Genomic DNA, 27,615 nt, shown 5'->3' with positions numbered 1-27,615 from the left:
CTTCTGCAGAGATGTCTGAACTCGGGAGACACACCAGGCTGGGAGTTAAAGCCTCACTCTTTTAGAGGGTTCAGCAGCGGCTCAGCGAGAACAGAGCAGGTTAAATATCCCAGAGAGTGGAGTTACTTCTGACAAGCCCTTATGGAATCACAGAGTCACAGGATGGTTTGGGTTGGAAGGAACCAAAAAGATAATTCAGTTTCACACCCTGCCATGAGCAGGGACACTTCCCACTATCCCAGGTTGCTCCAACCTGGCTTTGAACACTTCCAGGGATGGGGCAGCCACAGCTTCTTTGGGCATCCTGTGCCAGGGCCTCACCACCCTCACAGGGAAGGTTTTCTTCTTAAAATCTCATCTAAATCTTCCCTCCTTCATTTTAAAGCCATTCCCCCTTGTGCTATCACTGCTTGCCCTTGTCAAAAGTCCCAGTTTCTTTTGTGGAACCCTCTCTGCTAAAAGAAGCCTCATTTGGTCCATGAGGATATCACAGTTTCCATCCCACTCCTGAGATCAACTGAGCTTGAACAACTCGTTGGCCAAACCCTCCCACTTCCCTCTGCTGTTTTCTGTGGCAGCTCCTCCAGATCTTTTCCTGCCTGGGATGGTTTAATTTGCTCTGTGCACATTTATTTGTATGTGATTGGATATTGGGAAGAAAACCTTCCCTGTGAGGGTGGGGAAGCCCTGGCACAGGTTTCCCAGAGAAGCTGTGGCTGCCCCATCCCTGGAAGTGTCCAAGGCCAGGTTGGATGGGGCTTGGGGCAACCTGGGATAGTGGGAAGGTGTCCCTGCCCGTGGCAGGGAGTGGAATGAGATGAGCTTTAAAGTCTCCTCCAACCCAAACCATCACATGATTTTCTCTCACCTGGATCAGGTCTGCTGACTTATAATTACAGCAACTTAAAATAACCCAAGCAAACAACAAAAAAAAAAAGAATCCACTCCTTCCCGACATTTAATGAAACACATTGATCCAAGCACTGGAACATCTCACCACCCATAAAAACCTTTCAGACCTAAAAAAAAAGAAGAAAAGAAAAAAATTGAATAAATAGTAATGCTCAAATATTAACTAAACCATTTTCTATCAGTTAAAGCTTAAACGGTGAAATAAAAATTGAAATAATGCTTTAGACCAACAGGAACTGAACCACTTGACAAAAATCTGCTTCTAAGTACAACAGGTGTATTTTTCCCTGTGGTGTCCTCTCACATTCCTATTTATTAGTGGAAAAAATTCAGCAGAACTGGAGGAATAGAGTATTTGCTTGACAAAATTAAAAATTCTACGACTACTGGTCACAGGGCTCAGATCCAGGACAAGGTGTTGCATTTGAGCAACCTGGTCTAGTAGAAGGTATCCCTGCCCGTGGCAGGGGGTTGGAACAAGATGAGCTTTAAGCTCCTTTCCAACCTAAAACATTCTAGGATTCTATGGAATCAGCAAGCCAGCTTCCCTGCTCCATAGCCAAGGCCATCCTGTGCAGCAGGGAAGTTTTGCAGCTCTCCGTGGGATATTGTAGCTTATCACCCAGGGAATAAAATGCCAGAGGCACCAGAGGATGTTCAAGGATCCCTGATGGGGTGGGGAAGCTCATCCCACCAAAGGTCTGCTGTCTGAGGTGGGTATCCAGTCAAAGCTGGAATCAAAAGAAGGATTTCTAGGAGAGGACACATGGAGTGTTGCCAACTGAGAGAGAGCCAAGACAAGTGGCTCTGACTCGACACCTCCCTTAGAATCACTGAATCCTTTAAGTTGGAAAAAACCTCGGAGATCATCAAGTCCAACTGTCCCAGCACTGCCAAGGCCACCACTAAACCAAGTGCCACATCTTTTGAACACTTCCAGGGACGGTGGCTCCAGCCTGTTCTAATGCCTGAGCACCTTTTCAGCGAAGAGACAGATAAATGAAGTCAGTTGGAATAAAAAAATCCCAGCAGGGTAAATTAACCATTCCAAAGGCTTTAAAAAAATATTGTACAAGTGGGTACCAACTCCACCTTATACTCGGACAGGAATTGGGATATCTAGCTTGGGATGAGACATCCTTCCACACTCAGTGCACCATTTGTGCTGCTAAAAGGATGCTGCTAACTGAGAAACCCAGTGCTCCAGGAGAAATAGCCTGCTTTGAGGTGTAAATCAACTCATCTAAAAACGATCCTGCTGGATAAAAAGCACAAAAAATTACGTACAAGGAGGCTCAATCACCTCAAATAACGATCAGCCATAAGTGGACACATTACACCACAGACATGACTCTGCTCTGTTAAATATTAATTTAAATGGACACATTTAAAAAGACATGTACTTAAAATATGGATAAGCACTTTTGGTTAGAAGAGAGCAACTCCTGTCAGTGAGTAAGAAAGGAACAGCTCAGAGAGCAGAATGAGGAATTTCATGCAAGAGCAATCCAGGGATGAGAAAAATGTATGGTACATACGCACATATGTGTTTGTGCATTCAGTGCAGCTCTTCTAAATTAACTCCTTTCTTCAAAATCCTGAATTGAAAGCTCAGTAATGTGATATATTGCTGTCCTCCAGAACTGTAAGATTATTCAGCTTTAAAAGATTACTCTTGTGTGGAGTAACACTCTGCTAAAACACACACTCGAGCTGGAACGAGCACGGATTTGGCTGCGACTCGGAGCAGGCAGCGTTAGAGGCACGAGTCTGGCACTTCAAAATGTGAAGAGACTTCTCTCAAAAGCTTCACACACGCCCCCTAAATAAACCCTCTGCCAAAACACAGCAAATACTCTCTGTAATAGACCAATCTGTGAAGCTTTTTTTTTTTTTTTTTTGGCTTCTTTAAGTTGCAGCTCAAGGAGTACTCGGGAAAGCTCTGCTGTGAAATATCAGCCCGAGCACGGGCCTGCCTTGTTTCCTCCACTGGGGACAATTTACAGGCAGATTTGGTGCATTTGCCAATTATCTGCCTAGACAAAACTTGATTTCATTCTTAGTCATTCAATGATAACCCAAATCACTTAATGGTTTGGGTTGGAAGGGACCTTAAAGCCCATCTCATTCCACCCCCCTGCCACGGGCAGGGACACCTTCCACTACTCCAGGTTGCTCCAAGCCCTGTCCAACCTGGCCTTGAACGCTTCCAGGGATGGGGCAGCTACAATTTCTTAGAAGTTTTTTGCTTGGTAAAACTCCCCTCTGCTCTCAAAGCACTTTTTAGGGAATTACAGGATATCCAGGACTTTACACACCATGGAAAACCCAAAGTAAAGTAAAGAGGAGCTTTGCAGAGAAGCAGCAGCTGTGTCTGAAGACAAGCAGAGGAGTGAGAGCACAACACAAGCCTTTCTTTTTCTCATTACCATTTTGTTGGAAGTTTTCCAGCACGTTGATCTCCTACAGCACCTTCTATGATGGAATCAGGTGACGTCAAAACAACCCCAATTCTGCCTTAACGCCTCGTTCTCTCTGGTTTAAGCTAAAAACAAAGACACAGATGGGATGATTATGGAATGGCAGGCACAGGAAACTGAAAAGAATGGTTTGTTGGACTGGAAAATAACAGTGAAAATAAACAAATAAACAATCAATAAACAAATAAAACAAGAGACAAAAATGCTTCATCTTAAATGATGGATATAAGTATATACATTAAAATATATACACATTGGAATACATGGCTTATCAAAAACATATAATGGAAATATATAGTATATAATGGAATAGTGTAAGTGTATATATATGTATAAATAGTATAGTATATAGTATAATACCGTATATACTGGAAATATACAGTAATATAGTAAATATATTTGTATATAATACATATACAATAGTATATAGAATAGTGTATACATATTTACATACACACATATATATACACACTTACAATGGAAATACATGGTGTCCTTCCAACAGATGATAGAAATGAATAAAAATTTGTTTACAGGAACTTAAAACATGCTGCCACAGTGTATTCCTGATTTTTGGTTTCGGTCCCAAACAACCCATTTGGGGAGGGGGGAGGATTATCAGTGGCTTATTTGTCACCCTGAATTACCTGTGCTGCGTGTGTACACAAGCACCAGCTTAAACATTCAAAGGAATTGCCTCCAAGAAAAGTCATCTTTATTGGCATTGTCCCCAATTTCACGGCCAGGGCACCAACACAGCCCCCACTTTGAGGAATCCACACTGACATGACAAGAACTAATCCTATTATTTCCTTAACGGCGTCTGAATAGGCATTTTCCAAGTCCTGCTTCTTATTGTGAGTTTAACCCGTGTGTTAATTCTCTTACTGAGATCTCAAGCTGCTTTCTCTAGAATCAGGGATTTAAGGGAATCAAATCCCTTCTATTCAATTTCCTACTTAAGAGACAAACCTTTCAAAATTAAACTTGCAGGCTGTTTGCCTTCAAAACATTGCTCCTCTTCCCCAAGAAAATATCTCCAAAGCCCGTTTTAAGCACAGAGAAAAGAAGTTTTTTAGCATATCTCAAGTTTAGACCTGACAGCAGTTTGGGCAGCTGCCTTGAAATAAGAACCAGGACAGCAGAAATACAACATGGGAAAGATTTTCAGGTGATTTTGATGCCAATTTGATGAGTAAACAATCAAGCAGAGCTTCATTAGAGTAAATTATTTCCTGTTGTTGTGATTTTCCTCCGATAAACCACCATAATGGAATGGTTTGGGTTTCGAAGGGCCCTTAAAGATCACTCAGTTCCAACCCCCTGCCATGGGCAGGGACACCTTCCACTATGCCAGGTTGCTCCAAGCCCCATTCAACCTGGCCTTGGACACTTCCAGGGACGGGGAATCCACAATTTCTCTGGGCAACATTCAAAGGTGACCAAGTGGGAAAAGATTTGGGCAAAACCCGACCCCTCATAGACATTTCACTTGGCTGAAGAAATTTTTGTGCTCAGGGGAGTTTCCTTTTCTGTAATCAAATATTAAAACATGAAGCCCCATGAAAACAAACACCTTATTCTACACACACTTTCTGTGCTTTCCAGCAGAGCCACAACAGCACATTTGCTGTGGGTCTGCAGGACCTTATAGGCAGCACATTAAATATTGATTAAAAATAAATCCAAATAATTAGGCTTCAATTTCAGTACCCCGTGTACACCTCTCCGTAATTCATCACGAACGGCATTTTCTGAGGTTCCACGAGAGGCTCTGGGTTTAATTTTAATTATGCATTTATTACATAATTCACCAAATTCAGTAATGTGCAGTGAAGTCTCCCAGCCATTCAAGTGAGTAACGAGATTTATCAGCCCAGTTTGTCACACAACAAACGGGATTCAGAGCGTTCTAAAGGCGGGTGATGAAGGAGACACGGAGGGAGGGGAGAACCAGCGGCAGCTTTATTGCCATGTAATAATGCTAATAATATGCAAATAATTCCCCATGTTAATGAATGCTCCAGATGAATGGCACGTTCCAAATGGAGATGGCACGTGGAACGCCCGCGCTGAGAGAGGGAACGCGGAGCTCAGCTGCTGGGAGCGCTCAAAGATCTTTTGGAGCCATGAGGTTACGACTGAGCATCCATTTTTCATCCAGAGGGTGGTCAGGTACTGGAACAGGATCTCCAGGGAAGTGGTCACAGTCTCCAAGCTGCCAGAGCTCAAGGAGTGTTTGGACAACGCTCTGAGGGAGATGGGTGGGAGGGTTGTTGGAGTGTCCTGGGCAGGACCAGGAGTGGGACTGAATGATCCTTGGGGATGCCTTCCAACTTAGGATATTCCACGATTCCATGATCCCCACCTGTCCCATTGCAGAAGGTATCTAAGAACTTCAAGCTCCTTACATGTGACAATCACACCAAAGTCACCTCAAAAATGTGCGTGATTTCCAAAATACAAAGGGATGCACACACACACACCCTCTAGGGATCCCCATCCAGCCTCTGGAACACAGCTCTTAGGGAGCAGACAACATCCAAACCTCCAGTGGTCTGGGACTTGCTGCACACACACATCCCCTCTAGGGATCCCCATCCAGCCTCTGCAAAACAGCTCTTTTGGAGCAGACAACATCCAGTGATCTGGGACTTTCTCTCTTAAATACTTCTTTTCAAAGCTGCATTTGGAAGTTTGTCCTGAATCTCTGCAATTATTAGGAGAGTGAGTCTTGCTGTCCTTCAAAACATTTTGATGAATTTTTTTACCGTTCCCAAACCCCTTGCAAACTTCACCCCCTTTCAGGAGGCATCATCTCCCCTGGGACAAGCCAGTGATACTGGATATTTAGCTGCCATGCTCTTCTCTTCCCCTACTATTTTATCCTCAAACATCTCCTGGGAACTCAAATATTTAAGATTTTAGACTTGTAACCTGCCCACAAAGCAAAGCCATCCCCTGTCTGCACCATCCCTTCCCATGTTCTCACTTGAAACCCACTTTTGTCATTCCTTTTCAGACACCCCTTTCATTCAGCTTCCCACATCCACATGTGTCCTCTCTGATTTCCAGTCTATCTCCTCTCTCAACAAAGCCTTAGGAGGAACAGGAACCTTCAGGGTGTCTCCTCCCTCTGCCCTCTAACAGCCAAATTGGGGCTCAGGCCCTGTGTCCATGACTAGAGACACCCATGGACAACATGACCTTGTGTCCTCCCTGCAGCTGAGACCCTTCCTACCCTTCTTCACAGAATCACAGAATCCTCTGAGCTGGAAGAGACCTCCAGGATCATCAATTCCAACCTGTGCCCAATCCTCACCCTGTCCCCCAGCCCAGAGCACTGAGTGCCACGTCCAGTTGTTCCCTGGACACCTCCAGGGATGGGGACTCCACCACCACTCTGGGCAGCCCCTTCCCATGTTTAACAACCCTTCCGATGAAGAAATTCCTCCTGATGTCCAACCTGAACCTCCCCTGGCACAGCTTGGGGCCGTTTCCTCTCGTCCTGTCGCTTGTTGCTTGGGAGAAGAAACCAACCTTCACCTGGCTCCCCCCTCCTGTCAGGGAGTTGGAGAGAGTGAGGAGGTCCCTCCTGAGCCTCCTTTTCTCCAGGCTGAGCTCCCCCCACCAGTCCCTCAGCCACCTCTTTATGATTTAACTCCCTAGACCCTGAGATTCCACGGAACATAAATGCTTAAAATCCGCTGCAGACACGAGAATTCACCCTGATGCTCAATGGTGGCGGTGGGTCCTCCTTTACTCTCATCCTTGGGGAAAGGCAATAGTGTGAACCTCTCATTTCCCAGGATCTGCACAGAGGAGAGGTCTGGAAATGAGAGAAAAACCTTCCAGAGCTCTGCAACTCCCTCCTGGGTCTGGAGCAGCCGAGCGTGAGCCCCGAGCCCCCGGGACACCAGGCTTCATTAGTCTGGCACTCACAGCACTGCTCAGGAGACATCCCAACTGGAAGGCAACAAAACAGGCCTTTACCAACCTCCCCTCTACAGCTCCAACACTATCACAGGACTTTACTGTGAAATCATAGGTCTTTTAAGTATTTTCCTTAATTTGACCTCAGAGGGAAATCTGCTGCTTTCGCTGGGAGGTGGAACCAGCAGAGAGAGGACATTTTTCACCTTCTGATCCAATATCAGCAGAGTTCACTGAACACTCAGCCACTGCCTGACCTGAAAAATAAACTCAACCCTCATTTTTACTTAAAAGATGCCTTTAGACATCAGATTATAGTAGGCTGTAAGCAGATATTTACTAAAAAATATCAAAGCTGTGAAGGAAAGAAATCCTGAGCCAGGAAAAGCAGAGGGACTGTGTCGTACACACTGAAATGCATCATTTTCAAAATTAAGAGAGTAAATTTACCTGTCCTCATGACCCAGACAGAACCAGCCTATCGGTCAGCAGGACTATAGGAACATCTTACAGTGGTTTGGGTGGGAAGGGACATTAAAGCTCATCCAGTTTCAACCCCCATTCCACGGGCAGGGACACCTTCCACTATCCCAGGTTGCTCCAAGCCCTGTCCAACCTGGCCTTGAACCTGGCTAAGGTTAGATGGGATACTGGGAAGAAATCCCTCCCTGTAAGGGTGGGGAGGCCCTGGCACAGGTTGCCCAGAGAAGCTCTGGCTGCCCCATCCCTGGAAGTGTCCAAGGCCAGGATGGATGGGGCTTAGAGCAACCTGGGCTAGTGGAAGGCGCCCTTGCCCATGGCAGGGGGTTGGAAATCTTGCAGCAGGTCTTGAAGGGACTGTTTCAAGCTGTTCATTGATCACAGAATGCAAATAAAATAAAGGAAGATGGACAAACAAGCAACCAGAGCAGCACATTTAAGCTCCCAGGTGGGGAAACATCACTTAATAAGGGAGCTTTGTGGGCAGCACCAGAGCTGGAAACCTTTCTTGTACCTCCACAACCAGCACTTGAAGCACTCACTGTGTTGACACAACAGAACGTGGCTCAATTTCAAGCACCGTTGAGGTTGAGTAATTTCAAACATCTTTTAATGTTTGTAGATAGTCCAAAGGGAAGTTGGCTGAAAAAGATCTCCAAGGCACCCACGTGGAAATAGATACAAACCCCTCTGAGTCATTACGGTGCCAGGCAGGAGAGAGGAATGGAGACTGAGGAGGGAAAAGGGGGATGGTGAGGATCCAGACTTCCAGCTAAACTGCTTAAAGCATTTATTTATGTCCAGCACCGCCACTACAAGTTTATGCCTTGGGGAGCAATAACAAATCAATTCCATCAACCTGGATTGGTATTCCAAAAGGAAAATTTTAAGCATGATCCGCACTCCTCTTCCCTCTCATGGCAAGAATACTCACATCAGAGGGAGGTCATTCCCTGGTTTTCTTCTGGGTAGCAAGAAAGTCACAGCAGAAATCAGATAAGACATTAATACAGCTGGATTTATCCAGAATATTACACACCAGGACATCAGTGCTTTTACTGGAAATCTGGGAAAGGCTGCTGATAAACCTGGGCTGGGAACAACACATGCCAGGGAAAACAGACAGCCACTCATCTACAGAGCTTCCCCTGAACTGCTGAGGTCAAGGGAGAGCTTTGTGAAAGTCTAAATTAAATTCAGAAAGGACAAAATTAGCTGCTCAATGTTAATATTAGAGCAGCTTCCAGAGGGGGATCCAGCAGCAGGGCTGCCCTGTGCCAAGGGGTGGTTCCAGGGGGTTAGAGAGGCTTTTGGGGAAAGGTGTGGGGAAGCCAACACATGGGAATGTGAAGGACCTCCAGCAGCATATCAGCATCTTCTACATCAAATCCATGGCTCAAATCAGGTTCTTTGGATACACAAAAGTAACCTGAGAGGAGCAAAAGGGCTTTTTGGATATTGCTGGCTGCTGAACGTCCCAATTTTAACAGATTTTTTTTCTCCAGTTCACAAGCATTACAGAGAATCATGGAATCACAGAATTGTTAAGGTTGGGAAAGACCTTTAGGATCACCAAGTCCAACTGCTGAGGTCAAGCCAGTATCCCAGCAAGGAATTTCAGGGCAACAAACAGTAAAACCAAACCAGCACTTGGTCACTCATATTATGAGAATTCAGAATAAGGAGATCTATCCCAAGAACATCCAGAGAAACACACCTACTTCTGGATATCCTATTAAAACAGGGATCCTCTGCAAACATATCTAGGAATGCCACCAACACATCAGTTATTATGTCACAGCCAAGAATTCCTTCCCAATATCCCATCTAGCCCTGCCCTCTGGCAGTGGGAAGCCATTCACCCTTGTCATGTCTCTCCAGGCCCTTGTCCAAAATCCCTCTCCAGCTCTCTTGGAGCCCCTTTAGGCACTAGAAGGGGTTCTAAGGTCTCCCTGGAGCCTTCTGTTCTCCAGGTTGGACACCCCCAGCTCTCCCAGCCTGTCTTCATGGAGATGGCTCCATTTTTATGGGAAAATAAATGGCAGCAGGACTGTCAGATTTGTTCTGGATCCAGGGATGGGGACAACTGTGCAGCTCCACCCTGAGCCATCGAGTCTGTTCCAGACATCTCTTCCTGCATCCCAGCTCCTCTGGGAGCAATAGTATCACTTCTAGGAAAGCAAAGTTAAATCCTTCCTGTCATTTGCTTTCTTCAGGAGATGATTCCTCACCTTGTACAGCTCCACACAGCTATCCCAGGATCAGGATAGTCCACACTGCTGAAGTTACTCCTCCTATGCCTGATCTGACACCTAAACACCCTGAAACCCTTTCCTAAGGGAATATTTTCCTCAGTGCAGCCCTCCAGAGCACAAACTACTCCTCCAAGCCTCTATTAATGTGCCATTTGCTTATCCCCAGCAGAGGTAAGGAGCAAATCAGCACCTCTGTGGTTCTGTCACAGATGCCACAGGATCTTCCAGGCAGACAGACTGTAAGTGCTGCCCTGCTGGGACACTGCACTTCACATTCCGAGGATCACGATTCCGGCATTAGCTGGGGGAACACCACCAACAAAGAGTTGTTTGTCCAGCCTGACTTCTCCAGCTTCCATCATTTCACATTTTGATGCAGATTCTTACTGTGAGGAAACTCATCCCTGCCCAGCTCACTCTGACACCACATTAGTTCCCACAAGGCTGTGACACACAGATTTTTCCTTCAAAAAATGAGGAGTGTCAGCATTTTTGTATCACTCTTCTGGAAAAACAGTGATCTTAACTCCCCCCTTCCAAAAGCTGGAGCACATTTCACAGCAACTCCACTTTGTCAGGCCACAGTGAAGTCACAAATCAGCCTGGCAGGTGGAAAAGGAGTTTTTAATGTGTTTTTAGGGTCGACATCGCTGGGGGAGCAGAAGAGGATCTCTTCCATGTTCAGGTTCCTGTACAGCTCTCTCCTGCCTGAATGCAAAATAGTCTCAGCTGAATTTCCCTAATTCCTTCAAAGGCTCCCTTACACTCATCTCCCCAGATTATGCAGTAAATACTCTTTAGGAGAGCACTCTGTAACCCCAACAAGGCTGTGCAAAAAATAAGGTTTAACCAGCTGACCCCTGATTATCTTCAGCAGTTCATCCATCTGTCTTCAAAACATAAATTCCAGCCTCAAAGCAAGGCTTCCTTAAGGGGTTGGAACTGCATGTTAATATTTACAATGCTCTTTGGATACATGAAAGTACCCAAACTGTCCCCAAAAAAAGCTCAGGGAGGGCTGTGAATGGTTAAACCCTTCTTGAAAGCCACCATGTCCCAGGTACATCACATTTAAGGAGTATTTCTGCTCTCGGGTGATAAATCAGCACCACTCCATCAGGGTCTGCCCCCCTGTCTCACACTTGCACAAGATCAGCCCAAATGAGACGAACCCAAACCTTAAATGTAAATTAACTCCCACACTGTGACTTTAGGAAGAGTCCTTTCAATGGCTCTGCCTTTTGTAGTGACAGTGTTTACAAAATTTGGGAGCTGTGAAGAAAACTGGAATTGCTCAATGGCAGCTTTCCCTAAGTGCAGCAGCCTGCAAAATAAGTGAAATTTGATACTAAAAATTAGTGAATTGTTTGCCTGAAGGCTCCTCCAAAGGTGGAGCATCTCCAAGATGCTGGAGCATCATCCTCTGGCTCCTTCATGCCCTCCTCTTTCCTTGACAGCTCTGTAGTGATTCCATCTGGGCTGCAGGAATCATGGTATCTACCAGGAAACTTAAGAGTTATCTCAAACCTCCTGGGGCACCACAAACTTGAAGTTTGTCCTTCTGCCTCAGGTTATTTTGGTTTTTAGTTGCAATCAGGAGTTCACTCTGCTACCGACCACAGAATCCCAGAATGCTTTGTGTTGGAAGGGACCTGAAAGATTATCCAGTTCCACTCTCCTGCCATGGGCAGGGACACTTTCCACTATCCCAGGTTGCTCCAAGCCCTGTCCAAGCTGCCCTTGGACACTTCCAGGGATGGGGCAGCCACAGCTTCTCTGGGCAACCTGTGCCAGGTTCTTCAGACACTGCCATGATTGTAGACTCAGGGGGAAATTTCAGCTGTTCCAGCCCTCTAAAAGTGGTGTTTCACCTTTTCCAGCCTGGTATCCAGGCTATTTAACATCCAATACAAACACTGTAGGCAGCTTTTGCATTTCAAGGGCTTCCACTGAGTGCAAATTACAAGTCAGGTCTCTTTAGGACCAAATCTGTCTTGCTGTGCATTTGAAAACACCCAGAGAGATCCTGATGCTGGCAGGGGCTGGAGATTGTTTTGATCAAAAGAGGGAAAAAATGCACAAAGATATCTTAAAGAAAGGGGAAGATGGAGCAGGAGCCTTCAGATGGAAACAGGAAAAATATCAGAGGAAGAGGAAACCACAGAACACCAGTCTGGGAAACAAAAGACCTGTAAGAGGCTGGTTGTGGTTTTGATTAACAATCCCTGCTCAGGGCTGGAGCAACAGGAGCATCTGTGAGCAAAGCCATCACTGTGAGTTGTTGGAGGAAGGTAGGAGCTGCTTTCCAGGAGAGATGAGCTACAGGGAATCTTCACACACCCGTTATCCATGAGGAAAGAGAGCGGAGCACTTGCCTGTGGAAATGATTCTTGGCTCAGGAGTGAGACAGTGCTGGGAGAGTGGAAGAAGTGCCTACACTCAATTACAGAGCCTTAACGAGTCTAAGAATAGAGGAATAATTTATTGGCTTTCACCCTGAATATTTGGAGGGTTTTTCATTTCAGGAGAAAAGGAGGATGGAAACTCCCAGTGACACACGATGGGGCACCCAGCTGGTTCATAAAGAGCCACAGATCTTGTCTTGCACCTCCAAATCCCAATGATGCAGCTGGATCCTGGATAAAACAAACCACATGAGGTGCCACCTCTCAGCCTGAGGTCAGCAGCAGTGTAAGAGGGGGACTGGGTGCACTTGTAGCCACCTCCTGTGTTTTGTAATACTCACAATCTGTCCTCCTGTAAAGAAACTTCGGGATATCCCTGGAAGTGTTCAAGGCCAGGTTGGATGAGGCTCGGAGCAACCTGGTATAGTGGAAAGTTCCCTGCCCACAGCAGGGGTTTGGAATGAGATGAGCTTTCGGGTCCCTTCCAACCCAAACCATTCTGTGATTCTGTGATATAACAGAGCAAATTCTCTCCCTCCATCTTGAATTAAATCTAAGCCTGAAAAGCGGTTGCATTTGGGTGGTGATACGTTAAAGTGCCTGTAAAGCATTTTAGGATCCTTCAGGAAAAATGCTAAATGTCTGTTCTGTAATTCAATGAACGCTAATATATTCATCACAGATTTCGACTCTCCAATTGCACGGGGGAAAAACAAGAAAATTGGTGCTTGCTGAAACACTACGATGCCAAGGGATGGAAGCGGTCCAGGATCTCGGAATATTCAATCAAGTTTTGCATGGGATGCAGTGAAAGATCTCATCAGAACACACACAGAGCCCGTGTGGTGCGGGATAAGGAGCGAGGTCACACTCAGGCACGCTGGGTTTGACCTGAAAGTGCCAAAAAGACAAGCCAGATGCTGCTTCACCTTTCTGTGGTTGCCAAAATTTAAACCCAACCTTCCTCTGTGCTCCCCCCAGTGAGGGCTCTGGTCCTGCTTGTCAGGCAGAGCCAAGTTAATCCTTCTTCTTGCTCATTTTTCACTCTGTGCCCTTCTAAAAACCTGCACCTGAGCTGCCTCCATGCACCGGCAGCTTTTGCCTGACATGACCTCGTGAGGACAGGGCTGGGGACCACAAAGCAGGAGCACTTGCCCTCTTTTCCCAGCACACCATTCACTGCTACTCCTTGTGGGCTGAGAGGTATTTTTGTTCGCTGCTGAGCACGTAACTGCCCTCCTTTGTTCAGGCTCTTCAGTCTCCCTGCAAACAGGAGAACCCACTGCTTTCCCGGTGTGCTCAGACGGAAAGACTCTCAGAAATGTCGTTCATTTAACGGGCTCAGAGCTATTTCAGGAGGTGCTAAATTAGGGGAGTGTTTGAAACTCGCTCCCCTCAGTAATCAGCGCTCACACACCTCCTGCTTTTACACCTTAGTGGGAAAAAATAAATCCCTGCCACAGCGTGTTCAGTGTGGGAATACTCCTGGCAAAAGTTCTGCCATTCATTATCTCCTCCAGCACATTGGGTTTCTAGGTGACTATTTAAACAAGTCACTTCAGAGGGCTGGAGCCCCTCTGCTCTGGAGCCAGGCTGGGAGAGCTGGGGGTGTTCACCTGAGGAACAAAAGGATCAGGGAGACCTGAGAGCCCCTTCCAGTGCCTAAAGGGGCTCCAGGAGAGCTGGAGAGGGACTTTGGACAAGGGATGGAGGGACAGGACAAGGGGGAATGGCTTCAAACTGACAGGGATTAGATGGGATATTAGGAAGGAATTCTTCCCTGTGAGGGTGGGGAGGCCCTGGCACAGGTTGCCCAGAGAAGCTGTGGCTGCCCCATCCCTGGAAGTGTCCAAGGCCAGGTTGGACGGGGCTTGGAGCAACCTGGAATAATGGAAGGTGTGCCTGCTCATGGCAGGGGGTTGGAATAAGATGAGCTTTAAGGTCTCTTCCAACCCAAATCATTCTGGTCTAAGATTCTATGACCTCTGTCACAAACCTCCTCCTGTTTTCCAGCCCTGCTCCCAATAACACACCTCACCCTGGCAGCTGGAGCACTGCCAAAGGGGCTTTGAGTGCCTTCACAGGAGGAGCAGGAGAAGCACTTCAAAGTGAAAGTGTGATTCTCCAGCAGTGAAGCACCCTCTCCTCCTGCCTGGAGCAAAAGCAGCCCTTCCATTCCCCTGGTTTCTAACAATATCCTCCTCCTGCTGCAGAGTTACAAAAGGCCCAACCCGAAAACCAGCTCCTAAAACAACTGTCAGCAGTTTTTAGAGCCAGTTAAGTAGTGACTGGAAGGAGAAGGGGAACAAACTGGCCTTGGAGGCAAACACCAGATCAGCTCCACTTGGCCATAGAAGCTAAAATGTTAAATAAAAATGCAGGTGCACATTGGTGAGCCCCAGAGTTGGCTGGCAAGGCACAGGGTTTGCTGGCAGATGGATGGTTGCAATGGACCTTCTTGTACAGAGAAGAGCAAGACAGAGGGTCTCCAGCTGCTCCATGGGAGCTGTCAAAAACCAGCTCTGACCCGGGGAGAAGGAAGAAGAGGATGTGTCTGCTGATTACAGGGCAAGATGCCACCTCTAAACCAGCAGCAGTCGCTTAACCAGCTGTGGGTCCAATCCAGAGATGCTCCAGGAGCTGAGGAACACACAGCCTTGCTCAGAGCTCAGCTGGAACCCTCTGGAGATCCTGGCAGATCTCCATCTGTAAAAACACTGGTGGGTGGTTTTTTTACACAGCCCTGGAGGGACAGGACAAGAGGGAATGGTATCAAAGTGGCAGAGGGCAGGGTTACATGGGTATTAGGAAGAAATTCTTCCCTGTGAGGGTGGGGAGGCCCTGGCACAGGTTGCCCAGAGGAGCTGTGGCTGCTCCGTCCCTGGAAATGTCCAAGGCCAGGGTGGATGAGGCTTGGAGCAACCTGGGATAGTGGAAGGTGTCCCTGCTCATGGCAGGGGCTTGGAACTAGAAGTTATTTAAGGTCCCTTCCCAAGCAAAGCACTCCATGAGGTGTCACAGGAACTAGATGCAACCATTAGAAGTCTCTGAAAACAACACACTCAGATGGACAATGTTGGACCAGCACAAGGTAATGATGCACGAATGGAACAGGGCTGGAGAGTGTCAGTGGGAAGTGGAAATGCAAAAGCACAGGCTGTATTCCTCCTGCTCTGGAGCAGAGAGAGCGTGTCTGTCCATGTGCCACCAACAATGCAACCAGCATTCCTTTAATTTCAATCCACTCACTGGCACTCAATCCACTGCAGTGACAGCTGTGTGACCTTCATTCTCTCACTGCCCAAGTGGGTATTTCACAGGCTTACACATCACATACCAATTGCATTTCATCACAGGTAATGAAAGCAGAGGAACAATTTAAGAACTCCAGTGTTACCATTTTCTTTTCAAATGGTAGATTAAACCAAGAAATCATTGTCTAATCTCTTTTTATTCCTTAAGCACCGGTGCATGTTGTACAGGATTTGAGAAGTAAGGAGGTGAGAGTTTAAAAATCCAAATTCCTGAGAAAACTGCTTCAGAAGTTTTCCCAGAGTTAAGTTGCCCAGCGAGGTTGTGGACTCTCCATTCCTGGAAGTGTTCAAGGCCAGGATGGAGGGAGCTTGCAGCAACCTGGACTAGTTGAAGGTGTCCCTGCCCATGGCAGGGGGTTGGAATGGGATAAACTTTAAGGTCCCTTCCAACCCAAACCATTCTGTGATTCTAAGGCAGGGTTACAACACTTTAACACCTGGTTACTCTTTTGATGTTGTTCTCAGAAAACATTTGCAAAATGGCCATTCAGGATCTCATCTTTATTATCCCAATGCCATCAATGCCACATAGATTTTGCCTCTCAGTAAATGCAGAGTATAATATTTAGATGTTTTACGGCTCCAAGCCTGGAAAATCATTTCCATCTTAAGTGCCTCGAGAAGCAATAAATCATAACATTTCAGACAGGAGTTGTTTTTGACTCAGTATTACTGAGTTAAATTACTTGTAGCATTACAGCAGAGTAATTCTGTGTGTGAGAAACGAGCAGCAGCACTTTGGTGATCAGGTTAGAGGGATATTTGTGCTAACAAGGAAATTTAAGCTCCATTCCAATGCCAGAAATCCGGAGCCTTTAGCAGTGTCTCCTCTGCTTCCTCCAGGGACCAACTGGGTATCATTCTCACATACTTCTCTGGAGTGATGAAAGCACATTATAGGCTGATAAAAGGCAATCCATGGTATTTTTTTACAGGTCTCCAAAGATCAGCAATTTATTAAAAAGAGCTTTCCAGGAACCTGGCAAAAACATAACCTTCCTCGTCAACACCTCGCACCAAATGCATCTTCCCTTAGATAAATTCCTAGAGCTGGAATACACAAAGTCACTTCCCTAATTGCTGCTGGTTTGCATTTGCAAATTCCAAGTGGTGATGCCTCCTGAAGTGGTGTTGCCTCCTCGCTTGTCAGCAGAGATTTATCAACCCCCTTCCGTGTCCAAAGGTCACACAAGCAAATCAGTAAATCCGAGTGTGCTCTGAGCAGGAATTCAGGAATCCCTCCCTCCCCAGCTGAGCTGTCCCATCCATAACAGTGCACACACCCAGGATGACACAACACAGACTAAACCAGCTTAAAAAATGAAAAACAAAACCGTAATTATCAAATAAAAGAACAAAGCAGCTCTGAGAGCTCTGCTGTTCTTTATCCTCTGGTGACTTATTCGTAACAGGTCTCCCGGGCACTGCTGTGAATTAAGAGTAATAAGGAGATGCTCCAGGGCTTGGTTAAAGGCTACTGCATCCAGCTGTGCATCTGTTGTTAGAACACAAAGAAGCCACCAAAAACCGAAGGGCTGATTCTCACTTCCCACTTTAAACCACCCCAGCAGTGTAAATGTGAGCATAAATTACACCCACACCTCCTCTAACAGCAGCGTGAACCAGCTGGAGTGGAAAGGATGATCCAGCTGAAGATTTCCAGTTAAGAACTAAAGGAAACAGGGAGTGCAGATGTTTTGTTGCCTCGTGCCTTGTGCAAGTGCTGCCTTCTGTGTGTGCTGGAGTTGCTCAGCTCTCTTTTGAGCAGCACCTGGGAGCTGCAGCATCACAGGAGACACTAAAAACCAGGCACGGAAAACAGGGAAATGCCCAACAAATGAACCACCCAAAAATTCCTTTTACTGTGTCTGCACCTTCATTGGAATAAAAATCTCTCTCCCAGCCCACCTGCTGCCGGGAAGCTCTTGGATTCAACCACACAGCTGAGAAAAGGCCCTCAGAGTGAAAAAAGCCAAGTCCCTCTATGTGAAATCAGGTGAAATCAGTTAAATCAGCCAAGTCAAGTGGAATAACCAGGCGAGGAACTCTGCTCCTTCCTGGAGTATCCTGATCCATCACGGGTCACATCATTTGACTTCAGGCCTGTTACTCCTTTGGCTTCCCAGGGCACTCTGCAGACTGAGTGACACCTCCAGTCTGCACTGACCAGGGTCACCACCTGACAACTCAACCCTTGTGGGACAGTGTCACCCCAAAAGCCCCCAACAACGATGGGTTGGCAGGGATGCAGGAGACTGGGGTAGAAGGAATAGCCTGGCACAAGGACCTTGCTCTGATGTCTTCCCAAAGGTGCTCACTCCAGAACCTGGCTGACCTTAACTGACTGTTAATATCAGTTTTTTTCATGTTGTTACTTTTTTAAACATATAAAACTAAAAACAGAAGAGGTACCCGTGCAGCTCATACACAACATGTCCCGACAGCAGTAGGGCAAGTTCAAGTCACCCTGTGATTTATTGCCTCTGGAATGTCTCACATCTAAGTCATAGAATCAGGGAATCACAGAATCATAGAACCAGCTTGGAAAAGACCTCTAAGATCCCCAAGTACAACCATTGACCCAGCACCAACACCATGTTCACCCCTAAACCATGTCCTCAAGTGCCACATCATGTTTCTTGAATACTTCCAGGGATGGTGACAAGGACATCCTACCCCAGAAATCACAGTTTTCCAGCCTTACAGTCCATAAAACCTTATTCTCTACTAATATTCTCTACCTTATTCTGTGAGGGTGGTGAGACACTGGCACAGGTTGCCCGGGGAGGCTGTGGATGCCCCAACCCTGGCAGTGTCCAAAGCCAGGCTGGATAAAGCCTTTGACCAACCCGGTTTAGTGGGAGGTGTCCCCACCCAAGGCAGAGGAGGTTGGCACTGGATGATCTTCCAACTCCTCAACAGTCTATGATTCTATAATTCTCCTTTTTTTTTGAGGGATTCTGCTTCACCACTGAGACTCCAAAATGTGGCATCTAAGCCTGTTATAATGGACTGAAAGCAGAAAAAAAATGCCAAAATACACATTCCAGGATGATCCTACCAAACTGGGTGGGGTAGTTTCCCAATATTTTGGTAGAGAAAGGTTTTAGAAGCTCATTTTTTAAAATTACACTGCGATGCTGAGAGCCAGTGGCACTGAGTGTTTCACTCACAGTTTAATTCAATTTTGCTCTGTCTAAAAATAAGAAAGCAGCACATTAATCCCAAATCCCGTAAACACAGACTTGTAAACACTCCCCACCACCCTCCTCACCCATGCTGGGGAGGGCTGGCCCGTGTTTTCCAAGCCTGTTTGGAAGCAGATGGCAGCCACATAATTCGGATTCGCTGCAATCTGTTGCTGGTGGTGGGGGGGGAAAATCTCAACTGCCTCTTCCTACAAACGTAAAACCTGGGAAGTTCAACCCACTCCGTAGTTTTGTTACATGTTTTGTAACAGTTTTGCCAACAGCCCCAGCCCTGCTCAGGGAGAACACATGCTCCTTGTTCTCAGCCTTAACTCAGCAGTGAAAAAACCCCTCGAATAGCTCTGGGAAGGGTAAGTTGTCGATTTGCTCAGCTCTTAGTCTGGTTTTGCTTCCTGCACACGCACCCACTCTCATGACATGACACAGAGAGGATGAGCCACTTCATCTACCTTATTTTTTATCACAGTATCTAAGATCTTATGGAAAATACATGCAGATTACAGGGAAATGCTTTTTGCCCCCCAGAAAACCCCCACACTGTCGATCTGTTGATGAACTCCCTCTGCTTTGGTGAAGTTTGTCTTGAGGGGCACAAAACTGGACGAAGGATTTTGTGGATCCCAAGCAAATGAGGTCAAGTTACTTCCCTCTGCCTACAGGTTGTGCTGCTGCTTAAAGAGCCTGGGATGTTGGTGGATTCACTTGCCCAGGGAAGAGAACTGAGCTGGGGAAGGGGCTGGAACACCAGGAGAGGCTGAGGGAGCTGGGGGGGCACAGCCTGGAGAAAAGGAGGCTCAGGGGGGATCTGCTGGCTCTCTGCAACTCCCTGACAGGAGGGGGGAGCCGGGAGGGTCAGGCTCTGCTCCCAGGGAACAAAGGACAGGATGAGAGGAAACAGCCTCAAGTTGTGCCAGGAGAGGTTTAGAACGGAAATTAAGAACAATTCCTTCCTGGAAAATGGTTCTCCAGCTCTGGCTGTAACATCCCGTCTTAGATACAGCGGGAGACAGTTTGGAAAGCTACAGTCAAGGTAAATCATGGAACAGAATCCCAGAAGGATTTGGGTTTGAAGGGACCTTAAAGCTCATCCTGTTCCAACTCCTGCCATGGGCAGGGACATCTTCTACCATCCCAGGTTGTTGTTGCTGCCACCCACTGTCCTCCCCTCACCCACAAATCCAGTCACTTTAACCTACAAGATCCTCAGGTTGGTCAGGCGTGATTTCCACTTGGTAAATCCATGCTGACTGTTCCAAAGCCCCTTCTTTCCCTGCATATTGCCTAGAAAATTGTCCCAAGAAATTTGTCCCTGGGGGTTCAGATGGAGCTGACTGCCCTGTAGCTCCTTGGATTGCCCTTGTGGACTGAGGAATATGGGTGCAATATTTGCCTTTCTCCCATCTCTGAAGGCCTTCTCTAATTTCCATGGATTTTCAGAGTGGCCTTGCTTTAACATCAGCTGCCTCTCAGCACCTCCAGATGGAACCCACCAGGTGTCATGGACCTGCAGGCACTCCCTGACTCAACCCTTTGGTGCTGCTGATGTTGCTCTGTGTCTTTAACACCTTTGCTAATCACAGAGGCCAAAACACAGGAGTAGATGTTCATGGAATCACTTAGGTTGGAAAAGCCCTCTAAGATCACCAAGTCCAACCATTTAACCAGCACTGTCAAGCCCAGTGCTAAATCACATCCCAGGTGCCACATCTACACGACTTTTAAACACATCTTGCTGTCCTTCACATCCCCTTGAGACCATGAGCTCTAGGTGAGCTCTGGCTTTCCCAACACAAACCCAACACTCCTGGATGGTGTTTCTAACCTCCAGACTCTGCTTCCACCTCCTGAATATTCCTTTGTTGTTTTTTTTTGCATATTGAAAGCAAAATGAACCCCACTGCTCTGCTGTGCCTCCAGCAGAGATCATAACATGATACCTCTGAGTGAAAAACCTCTTTGACCCCACTCAAAACTCAAAGTTTTGATAGTTCTTCTCTCCAAGCATGAAAAACTGGATAGTGCTGGCGGTGATTAGTTAAGACCCTTCACAGCAGCCTGTAAATAACTCTGGTTTGACACAAATGCCAGTGGTCACAAAGCTTCAAAGTCCTTCCTTAAAAGTGGCCAATTTTATTTGACTGGGTTTCTCCGTGCAGGAATGAGTTTTGGAAGCTGATTCCATGTGATACAATCAGGATGTTTTAGTTCCTGGAGATAAGTTGACACTTCTAATCCCACCCCCAGCTATAAACTTGAGAAGCGTGACACAGATTTCCTACAAACTTACAAATGTTTCCTTGGCTGTTTCAGAAGCCTCAAAGTGCCTCAACTGCAGGTTTTTTTATAAAAATAAAAATCACTAACCTGAAGTTACAACATTCCTGTGATCCCTGATGTTTATAAACACTAAATGAAGCTGTCAATGAGCACGTTCATATTCTCACCAGCACAGAGCTGCCTTGCTTTGTTTTTTTTTTTTTCTCCTGGGAAAAAATGAAGGAGAAAAATCTCCCCAGCTGTAAATCCTCCCATCCCAGAGTAACAGCAGACACTGGACATCAGCTGGTGAGTCGGGTTGAGCTGGAACTTTACTGGAATACTGGAAAATGCATCAAGACATAAGACTAGAAAGCTCTACTGGTCATTCTTTTTCTTCATAAAACCATTTACTTATGTTCCTGCAAAACTCTTCCCTGATCCCACCTCAAACCACGTTTTTCAACGCTTGGAGTTTAAAACCTCCTCCTATTATTGGTAACTTCAAATCTTCACCTAAATTATGTTGGGGATGAGGTGATATGGGAAGACTTTTTGGTGTAATTGATGTGCCTTCCTGGGGCATTAATCCATGTCAGATAAACAAAGTGACAGGGAGTAGGTATAGATCAGACATTTTAGGACGAAATTCTTCCCTGTGAGGGTGAGGAGGCCCTGGCACAGGTTGCCCAGAGAAGCTCTGGCTGCCCCTAGGAATGTTCAAGGCCAGGTTGGACAGGACTTGGAGCAACCTGGGCCAGTTGAAGGTGTCCCTGCCCATGGCAGGGGGTTGGACTAAATGATCCTTCCAACCCAAACCATTCTGTGATATCAGACCAGGGGCCCGCCTTGGATGATGTGGGATCAAAACCCCTCAGGAGATGGCAAAGGGACAAGTCCATTAAGCCACTCCTGCTTCCCTCTGTGGAGGAGAATTACTAGAAACTGCCTTCAGCCTGGGAGAGAAGCTGGAGGAATTTGTTCCTAACTTGCTTCTGTGCTACAAGCAAAGGCACAAAGCCTTTTTAACCCATTTCGAATCATCAAATCACATAAAGACCCTCCTCAGCAATTCAAAGCCCCAAGGCTTCCAGAGCTCAAGGAGTGTTTGGGCAGCGCTCTCAGGGACAGGGTGGGATTGCTGGGGTGTCTGTGCAGGGCCAGGAGTTGGACTCAGTGATCTTTGTGGTCCCTTCCAGCTCAGGATATTCCATGATTCAACTTGGTACGTTCCTTGGTGAGCAGAGTGAGAACATCTTTTCTCAAGTCATGCAAGGTTTGGCATTTTCCACCTGCTCTGCCCTGGAACAGCTGCTGTGGCCAAACTTCACCTGAATCTGCTGCTGCTGACAAAGCAGTACCGTGGTACTACGGCCTCATTCACCGCTGCCTGCCCCAGATTAGGAACTCTGGGGGCAGGACCTAAGGCAGCAGCTCACAGAGATGGGTTGTGCCAAGGTTTAATCAAGGAATCACAGAATCAATTAGGATGGAAAAGACCTCTGAGATCATTGAGTCCACTCTATGATGGAACACCACTTGGTCAACTAGACCAGAGCACTGAGTGCCATGTCCAGTTTTTCCTTGGACACCTCCAGGGATGGGGACTCCCCTGGGCAGCACATTCCAGTATCTAATCACCCTTTCAGTGAAGAAATTCTTCCTGGTATCCTACTTAAACCTCCCCTGGCACAGCCTGAGGCTCTGTCCTCTTGTCCTGTCCCTTGTTCCCTGGGAGCAGAGCCCGATATCCCCCTGGCTCCCCCCTCCTGTCAGGGAGTTGCAGAGCCAGAAAGTCCCCCGTGAGCCTCCTTTTCTCCAGGCTGAGCCCCTCCAGCTCCCTCAGCCTCTCCTCACAGGAAGGTGATGCTGCTCCTGTGCCAAACTTGGCTCTGCCAAAACCACCCTGCAGACCATCTGCAGCATCAGCAGCACTGACAGAGCTGAACCAGGGTCTGCTTTCTCCTTTGGGGGAGGTCTGGCTGTTTCCCTGGGGTTTTATGGCACCACTGCAGGGACTGTCTCAGATGCTGGACCGACGTCCACCCGCAGGGTCCATCCCAGTGCATCAGTTCAGTCCCTGCCAAACCAAACCTGTGTTAAACCCAGCACAACTGGGGGCTTGAAATTATGTGCCAGTTCTTGACACATCACATCATCTCTGAGATGGTACCAAGATCAGGGGATGAGTTTTAACGCCCTGGAGCCAGGAGAGAGATTCCCCTCTGTCTCTTAGCTGTGCCATTTCACAGAATCCATCTCTCCAGGAGAACTCTTGGTCATTTCAGAGGTTACAGATGCGGTTTCACAAGATTCATTTTCATGAAATGAGACTTTTATCCTCCTTTTTCTAAACCCTCTCATCTCACAGTGCACTTCAGGTATGATATTAACTGTACAAACTCACACATTCCCAGGTAGGAATGTTAACAGGGAATGCTCAAGAACTGGAGAATGATGTGCAGGGGGATGCAGAAGGATGTAAGAGCAACACAGCATCCTGCTCAGAACAGGAGACAGGCACATGCAGCCACCTTTCACTAATGGGAAAAAAACTTCGGGAAAGATGAATAAATCAAAGGGATAATTAAGAAGGGATCGTTTTTGAACTGCATCAAATCTGGAGGAAGATGTCAACAGTTAGTCTTAACACCTCCTCCCACAAAGCCTTCCACTTTCAGCCTCTGCCACAACGTGGTGTGGATCAGTTTTCAAATCTTTTAAAGCAAAGTGGAGCTCTCCATTCTCACACTATTCCCAGCATACTGATCCCAAGTATGCAAAAACCAGCAGCCAGAATTATTAAGGGTGTTGGAAGCAGATGTTTTGATGTAACTTGGACAGAAATTACAGGAAGTGAGATATTATTGCATTTCCTTGGCCTAAATAGTAATAAGACTGTGTGTCTATAGGAAAATGAGGAAAATCACAGTTGTCTAATAACAATTCCACTACCTCAGAATGAAGTTTTGGGCTGATAATGCTGTGGAAATTTCACTTGTTTCAGTAATCAAATCTCCCTCTCATCACCTCACTGCTATCAGGCTTCTGATATAATTGTCCTGATCACTTCTAACAGTGAGGAAAGTTTGTCTTTCAGCACAGCCAATCTTGTCCTCTTTTCCTGCACTGCTTCAGACTCACTCGTTTATACAATCAGATTTTTTTCCCATATAAATACTCCTTTCTAGGAAAATAAATTCAAAATAGTGCCAATGTTCAGGTAATCAATATAAACAAAGACACAAAAATATTATCAAAAGGGACAAAACCTCTTGTTTTTTCACCTGAGAGGATCAGGCTTCCCACTTATTTCTGTCTGCAGAAGGAGTTGTCTCCAACATCCTGACACAGAGCACTGACACAGAACTGCTCAAAACCCACCTGGCTGAAAAGACAGCAAAAAGAACCCTTAAAACAAAAGAACCTAAAGCTCAGACCGCCTGGAATTTCCTCTTAACACCTCTTCAAGCATTCGCTGTTCATTGAGCCTTTCATTTCCTTCTCAAATAACCTCCCACTGAGTTAAACCAACACAATCGAACAAAATCTCCGTAACCAGGAGACACGGGGAGCTCCCACAGATCCACGGAACACGTGGAGATCTATCCCACCCCGTCCCGTAGTGCCATCTGAGCTGGGATCAGCAGCTGCAGGAGGAAAACCGGAGCCCTGGACTCAGATTATGGCATCAGTTCTGCCAAAGACTTACTTGGAAAAGAGGAATGTCCTCAGGGATGGACAGACCTGTGAGCAGAGGGGTGATGGAGCTCAGTGAAAAATAATCACAGAGTCATTTAGGTTGGAAAAGACCTTCAAGATCATCCAGTCCAACCTTTGAACAATCACCACCTTGTCAGCTGGAATAATTGGTGTCTCCTGGTGAACTCACTTGTGGACTCTCTGACACAATGTGTCAGCTTTTACTCCCTGGGGACTGGAACAGGTTTTTCTCTCTCCTCTGTTTTCATGGACTCTGCAAGCATTTGTTATCTGAAAAATCTACACTGAAAAATGTGGTTGAAATGGGTCAAATCTAAAAGTTACTACAGGGACAGGCTCTGTGTTTCCTGCACACATTAAACACCACGATAATTATGAAATAATTTCACAGAAACACAGAATCGTGGAATGGTTGGGGTTGGAAGGGACCTTAAGGATCATTTTAGTCCAACACCCCTGCCATGGGCAGGGACACCTCCCACTATCCCAGGTTGTCCAAGCCCCATCCAACCTGGCCTTGGACACTTCCAGGGATGGGACAACCACAGCTTCTCTGGGCAACCTGTGCCAGGGCCTCCCCACCCTCACAGGGAAGGATTTCTTCCTAATATCCAATCTAAATCTAATATTCAAAAGAGACTAATTATTCAGTGCTTTATGCTACGCTTTTTCATGATTCAGCTGTGTTGATTTCATGATTCAGGACATCAAGACAACAAGCTAAAGATCACTAGAAAACACTAATCAGGTTTGCTCCAAAGTTTTTAAAGAAGCAGCATAAATACAACCACTATTTCTTCTTAGTCACCCCGTTCTGCAGATACTTGAGGAAAACTAAATCAAAGTGGCAAGGAGTAGCCTCAGTCCTCTCCTTGTGCTGGAAGCAAATCTGTGTGTCCTAAAGCTCCTGTGACAGCAGGTGACACTGTGACAGCAGTGACAAAGCTCTCACCAGGTGCTGGGTTCATTTCATTTTATAAATCCTTTTATTTCACTTGACCACAACACTCTCTTCTTCTGGTCACTGCCATAGTACAAATACAGCCTGGACCTTCCCACTCCAGCTCCCCCTCTGTCCCAAATCCTGGGCTCAGCTCTGTCACACATCCCTCCCCACACTCCAACTTGTGATTCCTTCACCATTTACCTCCTCAGCAACATGATACCTTCCAAGTGCTTATTTTAAGCAGCTCAGAAGCTGTTCAGATCTGTGCAAAACAGCAAATCAACTCCCTGCCTCAGTATCTGCACCAAACTGGGGCATCCTTGGGATCTGTTTAGGGAGCATTCAAGATCCCACCTCCTCCTCCACACTCCTCCTGGCCTCCATCCTCCCCCTGCACTGCTGGTTTCTTTAAAGCTCACGTGGTCCAAAAGGACACCTCTATCATGACAGAATACTCTTCTTTCCTCTCCTGAAGTTTTCAGGGAGGCAAAAGTTAAACAGGACCGTTTTTGTTTCTTCTAGTGAAAACTGCTCTGGACAAAAATACAAGAAACTGGGGAAAAAAATGGTTGTGCCTGAGGAACTGGTAAACCCCCTGTGGGAAGGGATGTGCTTTGAGCCTGATCCCCCCCTCCCACTGGGATGTTAAGTGATGCAGCACTGCCTTAAATGTAGAGAGACATCCTGAGGAACCCCGTGTCATTCCACACCACCCCCTGAAACATAACAAGCAGAATATTCTTCTCTCAGCACATCAAAACCACAGGGAAAATCAGGAATCACAGAATCAGTCACGGAATCACAGAATGGTTTGGGTGCGAAGGGATCTTAAAGATTCCAATTTGTTTCACCCCCCTGCCATGGGCAGGGACACCTTTCACTATCCCAGGATGCTCCAAACCTCATCCAACCTGGCCTTGGACACTTGCAGGGATGGGGCAGCCACAGCTTCTCTGGGCAACCTGTGCCAGGGCCTCCCCACCCTCACAGGGAAGAATTTCTTCCATATATCTCATGTAAACCTATTCTCTTTCATTTTGAACCCACTCCCTCTTGTCCTGTCACTCCATACTCTTATAACAGCCTCTATCTTTCTTATAGGATCCCTTCAGGTACTGGACAAATCAGGTCACCCCAAAGCCTTCTCCAGGCTGAACAATCCCAATTCTCTCAGCCTTTCTTTGCAGGAGAGGTGTCCCATCCCTCTGGGTACAACTCAGGTTTCCCATCTCCCTCCCACCCACTTATCCACTGCAAGTCATAAGTGAAGAAACATCAGTGACAATGAGACCCAACTCCCTTCTCCTGGAATAACAAATCCATGTTCTGGCTGCAAGGTCGGCACATCCACAGGCTCTGGACTCTGCCAAGGCAACACACGGATATCACAGAGACCTGACAAAGGCTGACAGCAGACCTTTTCTTACATCCTCTGCCAGCTCTCCTGTGTGCCAAAATATCCAACCACCTCTACCCCCCTCCCTGAGGAAACAACCCCCAGCTCTGCCTTACCCTAATCCACGGATAGAGTCGATGTGCAGGACAGAGAGCAGGGCCCAGGTGACACCAACCAGCACAGGTTTGCTTTTATTTCAATTTTCAGCTGCTCTAGATTCCTACCTGGTGGCTGCTGAGCCAAACCTGCAGAGCCTGGCACTGGGAGCTGCATTTCTGCTTCCTCAGAAAGCCAGCAGTTAATGGC

General features: G+C 46.7%; 1 protein-coding gene and 2 long non-coding RNA genes across 5 annotated transcripts in view; all 3 read right to left on the bottom strand.

The window, feature by feature from the left end:
- The window catches only part of XKR6 (XK related 6), a 180,210-nt gene that overhangs the window by 126,708 nt on the left and 25,887 nt on the right, over positions 1-27,615 (bottom strand). The window lies entirely within an intron of this gene.
- On the bottom strand, positions 757-27,610 carry LOC113957492. Of its 3 annotated transcripts, none has more exons than XR_003531172.1 (3): positions 27,534-27,610; positions 3,342-3,457; positions 757-1,019 (listed from the first exon to the last, which is right to left on the bottom strand). It is a non-coding gene; the product is annotated as an uncharacterized LOC113957492 (long non-coding RNA). The 3 variants fall into 3 exon arrangements; XR_003531171.1 differs by lacking the exon at positions 27,534-27,610 and adding an exon at positions 27,426-27,530; XR_003531170.1 differs by lacking the exon at positions 27,534-27,610 and adding an exon at positions 20,811-20,823.
- Positions 12,524-13,849, bottom strand: LOC113957494. The gene is made up of 2 exons (XR_003531174.1): positions 12,807-13,849; positions 12,524-12,696 (listed from the first exon to the last, which is right to left on the bottom strand). It is a non-coding gene; the product is annotated as an uncharacterized LOC113957494 (long non-coding RNA).

This window comes from Corapipo altera, unplaced genomic scaffold (assembly GCF_003945725.1).
Source record: "Corapipo altera isolate COAL_440 unplaced genomic scaffold, ASM394572v1 164, whole genome shotgun sequence".
NCBI lineage: Eukaryota > Metazoa > Chordata > Aves > Passeriformes > Pipridae > Corapipo > Corapipo altera.
Note: the sequence above shows the minus strand (reverse complement) of the source record. Positions and strands in the feature narration are given on the sequence as shown.